Below are 13,357 nucleotides of genomic sequence, written 5' to 3'. Positions count from 1 at the left end.
TGGAGATGAGGTCTCGCTGCCCAGGCAGGTCTCGAACCCGTGGGCTCAGGCAATCCACTCTCTCAGCCTCCCAAAGGTGCGGGATTATAGGCTGAGCCACTGAGCCTGGCTGTATCTTCCTCTTGAATGATCATAATGCTACTCTTGCATGGATATTCTGAAAATTGCAGATGGATGTTTCTGTAACCCTTATTATCCTTGGATGTTCTCAAAGTGTGGCCATATGGCACCACTTGTGTGTGTGTAGCAAAATGCATATGTCCTGTTTCCATCTCATAGTCGCTGAATCAGAGTCCCTGGGTAGACCAGGAGAGGCTAGGAAACCGCACTTTTAACATGTTTTCTAGATGATTCTTATACACAGTTAATTTAGAAAGCCACTTTGTGGTGCATTCTTCCTAAAATTCAATAATGGTGGCTCTCTACTTATTGAGCCAGTCTTTGAGCTTAGAGTATGATTTTGAGTCAGGTGAACTTGAGTTTAGTTCCTAGACTTAGAACCTTCTAAGTGAGAAAATGAAGGGAACATATTCTCCCTCTCTGCCTTAGTCTCCTCATCTGTCAAGGAGGAAAACAATACTTAATTCAGAGGCTGTTTGTAAAATTATTTGAGAAAATGCATGTAAATTATGTACCACAGTACCCAGCATGCAGTAAACACTAGCATGGTTACATTAGTGTTACATTAGTCTGGTTACAGAAATCAACATGAACACAACCTAAGTCATTCTTCGTTGTTAGTGATGCTCCTCGCTTTCTAAAACAGGTCCTCAGCACCGTGCAATGCCTTCCCTATCCGTTTCTAGGAGTATTGGGAGCTACGTCATAAACCCATTGTCTTCTGCTGGGCACTGTCTCATGTCTGGAAGGTTGTTATGTCTGCGGGACGTTTTTTTACATCCTCAGGCAGCCACTGTCTCTTGCTAGCCATCTTCCTCCTCTGGTAGACAGCTTCCTGCAGCATCCAAGAGTGATAGGGCTAGGACTTTTCCAGCATCACTATGTCTGTTGATAGAGTGTCCTAACACCAAATCCCTCCTTGTCAAACTTTACCATCCTGCCTGTGTCCCTTGTTTCATAGAATCCCTTAGGACAGTGATTAATTTAATTAAGGTCTGTGACTTTTCTCTATGTTTGACTTAGATCCAGTAGAAGGGCCAGTCTGGGGATAGGTGTCACATGTCCTATTTCTTGTCTCAAGACCGTCTACTTTGGGAGGCTGAAGTGAGTGGATTGCCTGAGCCCGCGGGTTCGAGACCCGCCTGGGCAACTTGGTGAGACCTCATCTCTACAATAAATAAAAAAATTAGCCGGGCGTGGTAGCATGCGCCTGTAGTTCCAGCTACTTGGAAGGCTGAGGCGGAAGGATCGCCGGAGCCCAGCAGGTCGAGGCTGCGGTGGCCGGGAGTGGCCACTGCACTCCAGTCTGGGCAACAGAGTGAGACTCCAACTCAAAAAAAAAAAGACTTTCTGTTTCCAAGTATCCAAGGAAACTTCTACCTCAGGCAGTGTTTAAATTTCCCCTATATAAATGGGCTATGGCAAAGAGATATCTATTTTTGGACTCAGATACCATAGTCAGTCTCATTGGGTCTGAGGTACATGTATTATGCAAAAATTTAGAGTAATTAAATAATGGCTAATATTTATGAAACCGTGTGATGTGAGGTGATGTGTCAGACATTGCTTATGAAATATTTATTCACCACCTGTTTTCTTATTTAATACAAGATAATACCTCAGGCTAAGCAGCAATGTGCCAGCTAAAAAAACAGTTTCACAGATTCCCTGGCAGCTACGAGTGGTCACGTGAAAAGTTCTGGTGAATGCCATTGAGACAGGAGACTCCTTGGGATTTTTGAGAAAGTTTACTCCCCTGACCTAAGCACCGTGTCCTTCCTCTTGGTTTTTCCTTCTTTCTCTGGACTGCAGAAGCAAGGCTTGACGTTGAAGTAGCCATTCTGTATTATACCAGCTAGTAGGGAGAATGAGGAGAAACTTGAGTCCACAGTGACTTCCTTGAGTAGCTAGAAGTTTGGGGACTGCTTCCTTCTGGACTTATTATGTGTGATATTCAACCTCTTTGGTTTTAAGCAACAGTGGTGGCATATCTGTCCCATGCACCTGTTTTGAATCCTAACTGCTGTGTGTTGCCATGTTAGGTTATTTACTCCTCTCAGTTAAACAGTGAGGGGGGAACTAATATTATGTTCTTTTACAGATTAGAAGAGTGATACACTAAAAAGTTAGCCAATAGTCTCATAGCTCCATGGGAGTAAATTGCAGATCTGTGATTTAAACACTGCTCTATGACACGTGTCCTTAAGTCTATGCTATAATTCCTAGATACATAGTAGATGTTGGAATTGTTGCACTATTGGTTTTCTTATTGCCGTGCATAATTATTACACTATTGTTGTTTTGTTCTTTTATTTTTAAATTCACCTTAATTTCAATTCACATCCATTCTTGCAGCGTTGTTTTATTGTTATTATTATTATTCATGTCTCCTCTCCAAATGGGTGATATTTCCCTATGAACCATTTATTATTTAGACACATCTAGATTACTGAGTATCTAAATAAAAATTCAATTTTCTGTTAATCATTTTCAAATGTTCCCGTTTTCACCAACAAGGTATAAGACAGCTTCATGCACTTTAATTTCCTCTGAAGAAGAAAGCCACTGCCACCTTATATAAGACTAACATTCCAACTACAGCTTTGGAATGCTAATATCCTACCTTAATAAGCAGACTAAGCTCTGTGATTCACACGTGTAGTGCAATTTCTCTCCCATTGTAGTGTGAGGGAATTTCACATGGTTTTGATGTATTGTGTAAATTAGGCCAACAAAGTGCTGTGCTATGTCTTCATTAAAATAGGAGACGGTAATAATGCAACCATGTAGCGTGGTCTTGCAGGCTTTGAAATATGAACATTCAATAGTGTCTCCTTACTTGTGCTTAAGTTGGCATTTGTGAGCAGCATATAATCAATTAATCAATAAGCCAATTTTCTCCTAAAGAGATCGTGCATCATTTAAAAAAAATCAGACTATTGTATGATTTTATGAAAAGAGCCACTTCAGCAAGGAAACTTGTTTGGGAAACATTGAAAGCCTTTTTGGGGGATGATGATTTTGCTTAACTAAGCTAAAAGTAAAATTGGATACACATGTTTAATTCCTGAACCATTCTATTGTTTTGCAACTGCTAAAAAGGAAAACAACAATGCGGGATGGCTAGTGAGAATGCATTGTTTTTATTTACGATTAGAGATGTGTACGTGGATTCATGTATGAAAATCACAGTAAAAATAAACCAACCCTACAGTTCAAAACTGGCTAATTCTGTCTTGTCTGTTACAAGTTGTAGAGTACACTCAGTTGCCAAATGTGTCTCACATGTAACCACAACAGCACAAAATGCTGCTCTTAGGGTAATAGAACTGGCAGCCATGTTGGGGCAAAAGCCTGGCCTTCTCAAACTTTAACATTTACTTATAGCCTTACCTTTATTATAGTTTCTGCCTGTTTGCTTATTGGGAATATTCAAATATTATGGAAATGTGTGAGTTAGAGAAGAAAATTGCCTCATAATTTCAACCTCCAGACTCTACTATTCACTGGTCTTGCCCATTCTTTTTTCTCTTTCTCTGTCTGCCCCACAATTACTGTAAGCTTTGGGGGAAGCTAATTTTACATCACATTAAGATATTGAGGTGTATTTTCCTTCTCCCAAATAAGCAAATAGGTCCACATTGGGGGAAAAAAAATCCTAAATGTTTGCTTTATCATTTAGACACCAAAGGGCGTGGTTAAGGTGAAAATAGTCCCTGCCAAGCAGACCACCTGCCAAGAGAGACAAGTGAGAGGCATGGCTGTCTTCTTTCCATGTGGAGGAACAGCATTAACTCCAAGGCCTCAGAAACGCCCAGTTGCCCTCTGGGACTTTGCTCCTCAAAGTGCAGCCTGTGACCCAGCAGCCTCTCCGTCGCATGCGAGCATGTCAGGCATGCAGAAACTTGGGCTTCAGCTCAGATTTACTGAAGCAGGGCCTCTCTTTTAGCCAGATTCTCAGGTGATGTCTATGCAAGGCAAAGTTTGAGATGGACCATTTGGGTACTAGCACATTTCCGACTCACATCTCTGCCATAACCTAAGAGCTGAGAGCCCATGACAGAGTGATGCTGTGCAGAGAAGGAGCCAGGGTCAGCGTCGCTCTTTGGTGTGGCTTCCAAATCGGCTCCAAAATGTTGAGTGTGGTGCTCACTACACAGAATCAAGATCAGAATAACTGTCTGAGGGCTGGCTCACATCCCTTGTCTTCATGGAGGTCATGCTCCACCTTCTCATCCATAACTCTGAAGCCAGAAGGCACTGAAGTTCAGACTGGTTTGGAGAATTACATCCCCTCCTCTAGCAATTGGTCACTAATCATGTATGGCTTGATGTTATTTGCTAATGTGTGCAAAGCCTCTCCCCAACTAAACCATGAACTGCATGAAGGAAAAGATCAGCCTTCTGGTTAGCGCTTGTTGAGGATGGTGATACAGAAAATACCAAAGAAGTGATTGATAATTTCCCTTAAAATGGAGGTGGAGATAAACGTAGGTTGGTTTTTTTTTTTTTTTCTCCTGCTATGATAACTTCACTTTGGAAGAGAATGTATTAAACCAAAGATTCTATCAACTCCCTACAGGCAAGAAAACAAAGGCATTAGTTTTCTCCCTCTCTCTGTCTCTCTCTTTTTTGCCATGGTTATGGTTACTATTAAGTGTTCATTTCTCCATAATTTTTATCAAATAAATTTTCAAACATCAAATAAATGTATTCAAATAACATATTGGAGCTAAATTTTCTCTCTTGTGGCACCTTAACTTTGTCTTGTTGAAAACTAGCAAAAGGGGCCAATTCAAATTTAGCAGAAAACATCAAACCTAGATATTATTTGGGAGGAAAGGGTGATGAGAAATAAGTCGAGGGATGTTAAAAATATATATTTTGTTATCACGGAGCTTCCATGTGTCTTTCTTTTATCTAAGCCACTGTTTCTTTTTGCTAGTTCAGTATTTAAATGTATTAGATGGATACAAATGCTATGTAGGGCTCTATATATGCAATAACTTTGAATAATGGATCATCTATTGCCTGAGAAATGTAGTATCAACTGGGATGTGGGTCTGTGCTTTTCGAGCCATCTTGAGAGTTTTTATTGGAGTGAAATCTATAGGAAACATCAGGTTAACAAAATTTTGTCTCTGGTTTGTTTCAGCAATGTTGGGGTTGGTGGAAATCATATCTCACTTTCTGTCGTAGGACTGACTTGATATGCAAAGATAATCAATGCTGAGGAATAAAACTAACAGGTAGTGAATTTCTTTTTAGTGAAACAGAACTGAGTTTCCTATAAACAATGGATTTGTGGGGATTTTTAATGAACTTTTCCACCTTTGTGAAATCTTAAGTCTTGAATTGCTCTGATCTTGAAATGTGTTTTGACTATTCTGGGGAAGCATTGCTTTCCTCTCAGAAACAATGGCATTGAACTCTTGATTGAATAAAAAAGCATACCCTTGGCTGTGCATGGCATTTAAATTTTGAAAGCCTTTTCCTAGCTGAAGTCAATCTGTTTCTGGATGAAAAGATCAAGTGACATCTCATGAACTGGAACTATTAGACCCAGCCTCTGAGCACCTTTCTTCAAGGATGGTAGTCCTATTTTTAGGTACTTGGTCATTTCTGTGAATGGGAGATGATGGTCTTTAGGCATGTTAGGTCCATTTACCCAAACATTTTTGCTTTCCATAGATCCATATTTGTTCTCTGCCAGCATCTGTGAAATCGTAGAACTTGATAAACCAGTTAGCTTCTCTTTTGAACTTATGGCAAGTTCTCATATTTCTTGTCTCTTTATATCTCAATTCCAAGCATGGGTTGGTTGTCCAGTTAGAAACAAAAAGATCAGAGATGAGAATAGGGGCTTTCCTACTTGCACTAAGTAAGCTTTCATAAGTTTCTAAGGGGAGGTTGGGGAGGGGTACAGCAGCCATTTGGATCTTATCATGGATTTTTATCTTTTAGCCTATAGTTTTTATTTTTTCCATTAGCTTCCAATATCATCTATGTGTTTCTGTTTGGGGGGTTGAAAGTTCCTCAAATGTCAGAGAAACCTTAAAAAAAGTAACTTTGCAATGTTACCAAATCTTGAAGAAGAAAAACTGAATATCTTTTTATAATCGATGGTACAGGCAGGTGGAGAGTGGGAGCAGAATCAAACAAAACCGCTCTTTGTTCTTTTCATTCCCTACATAAATAAAAAAAAAACGTTTACTTGCTTAAGCTGCATCATAGACACCCTTCTAGGGATGTATTTTGCTGGTGTGCAGTCTCATAGGCGACTCACAGCTCCTCATGAAGTCTGTATTCAGAGCAGGTTCTGCTCAGACTAATTAATGGAATTATGTAATCGATTGGTTCTGTTTCTATTTCTAGGTCTCTTAAATTTTGAAATGAGAACATGGAAGTGGCAATCAAGTTCACAAGGTCACCCTTCAAAATTCCTCATTTCTCCTCTCTCTCAAGTCATGTAGCTGATAAAGAATATAGCACACTTCCCTTCCTTGAAAGAGTCACAGCAGTTGTGTCCTGGGTGCACCACATTGCTTCTGAATATGTCTTCTTCAACTCAGAAGGCTCCATCACTAGGGATATTTGTCAGGCAAAGATGCAGCTCTTAGGAAGTCCCAGAGCATGGGGAGGGGAATAGCCCTTAAGGAAAAGTACAGGGCAAAAGAGAATTAGGTTTCACTGGTAGATCAAACAAATTGTGTAAATGCACTGTAAGTATTCGTCAAATAGGCAGCATTATGAATGCTCAGATGGCTAAAATATTGAGATATTTATTCACTGGTGAGCAAATATTTGCTATCTAGGGCCTCCCAATATACCCTACCTCCCCTATTCTGATTGGCAAGTGCTTATGCCCATCTGCTCCCCCGAGTCCTGCTCCTAAGATATCAGCACTGACTTCTCCCCTGGCGACTTTGGAAGGCCTTGGGTGCTCTCAGCCCATTCCCATCCTATGACGCCCTGACATCTGCTAGGTCTTTAGTTTGCCAGCTAGACTGCCCATCATGGATCACCTATTCACTGGTCCCCAATGGCTCAGGCTCTTCCTGTGCCTCTCTGGCTCCCTGAAACTGTGATTCCTGAGCAGGTGGGTGTTTCCTGAGTCACCCTATCCACGTCAGTGGAAAACTGCAGCTTCAAAAAAAGTTGAGATGAGCAAGAGGCTGAGTCTCCACTATCCCGATGTTTCGTATTTACTCTTCATGCTTCTTTGTTGCTTCTGTTCTTCGGAGACAAGAAATGGTCAAAGAATAAATTACATAATATATATTGATTGGGTGTATGATTTCAATAAAGGTTTTCAAACTTGAAAAAATCTTTTTTACTAAAGTTACTATGTTCAATGAAGAAAGCATTAAAAAGGGTAAATAGAAAAAAGCAAAATATATTCATTATTACATGATCTAGAGTGAATTACCATTAATCTTTTGGGAGATATTTTGGGTGTGCATGTGTGTATATATTCTTAATAGTTAATGGATCACGTTACATGTCCTTATATCTTTAAAGAATTAGCAATCTATAAAGAACACAGGTAAAAGATGGCCGATTTGTAAGAGGAGTTAAAAGGGAACTTGGAAGTCAACTAGCTTCACCTCCTGGCAAGGAAGAAAATCCCTTACATAATGTTCCTTTCAAAGATCATCCAACTTCCTCCTTGATATCACAAATGACAGGTGCCCACACTCTTGTTATACCTCTTCCTTTAATTATATGTTGATTAAGTATTCTAGAAATTTCTGTTTTACTCTTCTTGCCTATTGTTTGGCCATTGATTCTAATTTTTCCCTTCTTAGCATGCACAGAAGAGCAGAAGTGGACCCAAAAGGCAGGCTTTGAGGTGGTGGTGGGGCAAAGGCAGTGACCGTTGTCTTTGATAAACAACAATATTTGGTCATGAGACTGAATGAGTTTCTCAGACGATCCTTTTCACTTATTGTTCCCATTTTCTGTTTTCTTCAGAGACTTAGTTAGGGGAACTTATATTTGTCACATCAAACCAGAAAACCATATAGATATAACAACTTCAAAAGAAATAAACTGTGTTTACTATTTTCATGCTCTTTTTGCTGAACATAGTACATTTTAGGGGAAAAAGTATAAAAAATGCTTTTGAAAGTAGATTGAGTTACAAAATATTTGGAAGTTAGTTTATTATCATATAACATACTTAAACTTTACTTTTTGTAATCTTTGTTCTCCGGTCTTGAGAAGATTTTATGAGACAATGGTTTTTTGTTTTTTTTTTTTGAGTTGGAGTCTCACTCTGTCACCCAGTCTGGAGTGCAGTGGCCGCTCCCGGTCACCGCAGCCTCGACCTGCTGGGCTCCAGCGATCCTTCCGCCTCAGCCTTCCAAGTAGCCGGAACTACAGGCATGCGCCCATTATGATTTAATTGGTCTTAGGTATGGCCTAGAGTTTGGAAGTTTTAAGAGAGCCCCACATGATTCTAATGTATAGACAAGTCAGAGAACTTCTGACTTAGACTACACTGTACATTAGGAGATATACTAGGAAGACATGATCTGATTTATGCTTTAGGACAATAATTGGTGTAGGGAATGAGAATGGAAATAGGGCAACCTGCTTATCCTTCACATTTTATTTTGTTTTTTTGTTGTTTTTTTTTTGAGTTGGAGTCTCACTCTGTCGCTCAGACTGGAGTACAGTGGCCGCTCCCGGCCACCGCAGCCTCGACCTGCTGGGCTCTGGTGATCCTTCCACCTCAGCCTTCGAGTAGCTGGAACTACAGGCGTGCGCTACCATGCCCGGCTAATTTTTTGATTTATTGTAGAGATGAGGTCTCGCCAAGTTGCCCAGGCGGGTCTTGAACCCGCGGGCTCAGGCAGTCCACTCATCTCAGCCTCCCAAAGGCGCAGGATTACAGGCTGAGCCACCAGGCCCGGCTATTGAGACAATGTTTAATGCTTGAATGTTTGAAAGAGGAATGCTACACAAATGTCCGTTTTTAGTGTTATCTTTCACAGCCATGACTGACCATACGGTAGTTCACACCATTATATTTTGTTAGCTAGTTCATTTATCAAGTATTGAGGCAAAGGGGATGTATAATAGTAGTGGGCGACAAAGTCCTTGTCTATGGTTTAGTAGAAAAGATAAACAGGTAACACATGATTACTTGTGTTAAAATGTAGTTGAGATCGTGCTCATATATCAGAAAGAAAAACTTTGTTTTGCTATCTTTCACCGTCTTGAAATGGAGATATTGGAAGTACTAATGCTGATTGCATGGGTGGGATTTGTGGTCTGAAGTGTCACGGGAGAGCATGACCGCGAAGGAAAGATTACTGCACAAAGCTGAGGGGGAAGGAGGGATAAAGCTGCTTGATTCTAAACTGGGGTGCAGCTAAGTCCTCCTTCTCCACTGCAGTCAGTTATTCCTGAGTGAGGAAGTGCTAATTTTTTGCACTGACACCATTGTTGCAGGTCAGGGTGTGCATCATATTGTCTAGAGGGTCAGATAGTTAATAACGGAGGCTTTGAAGGTCACACGGCCTCTGTAGCAACTACTCAGCTCTGCCATAGTAGCGCAAGCAACCATAAACGATGCCTAAATGAACGAGTATGGCTTTGTTCTGATAAAACATTATTTATAAGAATAGTTTGCATGTAGCCTGCAGGCTGCAGTTGATGATCTTTGTTCTAGGCTCTCATCTCTTGATCACAAACTTATGTTTGGAATTTAAGGTATCACTTTATTAATTGCTCTGCTCAGAATATAGCTTCTCACAGATCTGTGGATTGCTTACATTTTCTGCATGATCACATTCTTTGTCATGTCCATCGTTTTTAGGCACGTGGAGCAGAAAGGAGAGATTTCAGCAAGATCTCAATCTGCCATTCTGACTTCTGACTTCACTCCTCTAAACGTCTGTGTTTAAAATATCAATACTAGTTATACAGTAATGGGGTTGCCTCTTATTTTCTCCGGAGACTTACCTTGGGTCCCTGTTGCCACACCATCCTATTATTTATTGGCTCTTCAGGGCAGAGCCAACCTTCTTTTCTTGTCTCAATACTGATGATAATGGTTGTGTTCTGTCTCAGGCTGGCTTAGCAAATCCAGTGCCTAAGCATGACTGCTTCTCCCAGTTGACACAAGCCACCTCTAAGAACTTTGATGGCATGCGGATAATCTGAAGCAGTTTTTTGAATCCAAGCCAGCAGGAAGCTTGCACTGAGGAAACTTGAAATTGGCTGTACACAGAAAGGTCTACAAGTATGATGGTGCAGTATAGAATTATAGGTATTACTTCTGTGTGTGATGGCCTTCCATGCTGCTAGGAGGCACAGAGGTATTTGTCAGACAGGCTTTGTTCCTGCTTTTTTCTTTGGAGGGGTTGTTCCAGTTCAGATGGTGACATCTGTGAACTCACTAATAAGCAAAGAGGCTGTGGTAGTTATGTGAACTTTGTACATTTTAGACCTTTTCTACTCAGAAAGACCCTGCTGTTTGAGACTATGTTAAATCTGCTCTTGACTGGAGGTAGAAGAAAGTAATTTATGATAGCTTATGCAGCTGTACACCATGTGGCTAGACTTGAATATATATGTGTGTGTGTATATATATATATATATACACACACACACACACACACACATATGTATATATATATACACACACACACATATTTATTTACTTTCAGGAATAGTCATGAGATGCAATATGTTTTATTTCTAAAATTATTTCTTAGTGTCTTGAGCCATTTATCACTATTGTTTTGTTCTTTGTGGACATGCCCTTAATTCTATAGGTTGCTGTTTCCTGATATTTAATTTAGAACTTGAAAGTAGTTGGGGCTGAAGGGTATTTAAGATATAAGGATGGGGGAAAGAAGATAAATTAATCTTTAATCTCAAAATATGCCCTCTGTGCTTAGAATGATTGCTGTCTTTACCCAAAGAGAAAAAAAAAATGGCATCTTTTGGTCTATGTTCTTAGCTCTCCATGCGTTGTTCTACAGGAAAAATGGTCCTGTCCCATGTAAGTGCCTCACAAAGCGAGTGCTAAGAAAGTTCTGTATTATCACGTCAGAGTTGCTGAGACTTACAAATAGTCCCTGACCAGGGTTGATGAGTGACTTTTTCCCACTGTTGTGGATATAGGGACTGGGTTGCTTAAGAATTAGACTAAAGTGAGGAGCTGCTTTCTCTACAGCTTCTACCTGTTTCTTCTCTGAAAGACGATGTGTGGAATAATAGAAAAAAGCTCTGGTCTTGGTTTAGTATCCTGGCATCTCCCCAGACCTGTACGCTGTGTTGTCCAGATGTTACATCTGAAGTGAAAGTGAAAATAAGAGTGTTAGTCCCACTTATGTTGAAGAGTGAGCAAGCGGGTCCAATGAGTTGATGGATGTAAAGTGCCTAGAACAGAATGCATCATAATGTAAACAGAAGTCAGTTGTCACTAATCCCTGCTGTGGTAGGAAGGACCCAAACTGCCAGTTCTCAGTATGTCTCTGCCTGTTAGAGTACTGTTCCAGAGACTGAGAATGACAAGACTTTCTCTTGAGATTACAAAGGTAATACATGCTGTTTCCTGACATGAAAAACTGAGGTGAAAATTTCTTGCTTCTCCCAGGATTAGTTTGGTGGTACCAATGAAGAAATTCCTTTTCAAAAACTATTACTATAAGAATATACACTAGATGATTCTGGACTCCGTCTAAATTCTACTTCTGTTGTTCTTTTTTCTTTGCAAATGCGTTATTTCTCCTCACCTTAGCTTTTTCAATACTTGAAATTTTCTCTCAGAAACTGACCATCAGTACTCTGGGAATGGCTGAAAAGAATTCAAAAGGAAGTGTGTACACTTCTTACCATTTGTATTGAGTTTGCACAGGTAAAGAAGCAGGTGGAAAAGAGTGGGTGAGTAATGGAAGAAGGCGGTCCAAGTTGTTGTTTTCATGATTTTACAACAATGACACCAAACACTTCACAAATGTGGGTAATCACCAGGGCATGGGCTTGAGATCTTTCTCTTTCTGCTTGTTGGATTTATTTTTTAAATTGACTGTGTTGAAAAAAAAAAGTGCCACTTATGTTGAAGAGCAAACAGGGATGGGGAGTCAAATGAGATAAACGCCAAATCTGCATTGAAATATGACCTTGGGATGCATAAACCAAAGATGATGATGTTTCGCTTGATCTTCATACGTAAGACTGTACAAAAACCAAATTTTCAGATGGGCTCATAGGATTGTGTCACCAAGAGTCTGACTCTATTTTCCTCTTTTTATCCCAAAGCATAAGGGCAATTCTAGACAAGAAAATACTCCCCAAATATTATAATCCCCAATGTAATGGATAAGATTACAAGTAGAAATTAATTTAAGAAACGTTAGGAGGGGTAACAATGGAAGAAAAGTAAGTAAGAAAAAAAAGGCTTGACCATTAAAAAAAAATTTTTTTTGATGGAGAGGAAAAGGATAAGATGGCAGAGCATCCCGAGGAAACCATTGCCTGTGTTCTTCGGAGACTTCTACATCAAACTACTACTTGGAGCGACTATATCGGATGGTGATCATGGAACACAAGTGCACTTCCGTGAATACAAAAAGCATTCCAGAGTTTGGTGGAAGTGGTAGTTCAGAAATCAATGGAAGAGTTTCACTTCAATGTGAACTCCATTCCATAGGGCACTCTGCCAGCGGACGGGCCACCTCCTGAGCATACCAAAGAGAAGAACATTGGCAACGTTTAATGGACCATCTTTTAGAGCGTATTCTTTGTCTTACTAGACTGTCATTTCTTGTAACTGACATTTTAACTTATTTATGTTTATTTCTTTAGCAATTAGAGCAGTGCTTAGGTGTTAAGCGGTTTGTGTAGACGGATGAAATACTGAACACAATCTGAGTAATGCCAAAGCAAACATGGTGCTTCTGCTTCTAGATCAAAAGGTATTCAAAGTGCTACTTAAAATAGATTTTTATTAAATACTGTAGCAGCAATTTATATTTTGGGAAGTATTTTTAAGTGAGGAAAAACCCTGGATGCCTCCTAAAATATAATACTCTATCTTTTGAATGAGAAGTTTAATTAGTGAATGGTTGCTAAGAGCGTTGAGAAAGAAAAGTGCTCTCTAATTGCTAATAATTTCCATCATTTGCCCTTTCTCATCTTCTTAAATTCTTGAAGTGACTTAGCTGCCCCAGGAAGAAGGTTTTGTAACTATGCCTCCTTTCTGTCCTCTCCTCTTCGT

This window comes from Carlito syrichta, unplaced genomic scaffold (genome assembly GCF_000164805.1).
Source record: "Carlito syrichta isolate Samal-C Ts95f unplaced genomic scaffold, Tarsius_syrichta-2.0.1 Scaffold302291, whole genome shotgun sequence".
In the NCBI taxonomy this organism is placed as follows: domain Eukaryota; kingdom Metazoa; phylum Chordata; class Mammalia; order Primates; family Tarsiidae; genus Carlito; species Carlito syrichta.
The sequence above is the reverse complement of the archived record's forward strand: the minus strand, read 5'-3'. Positions refer to the sequence as shown.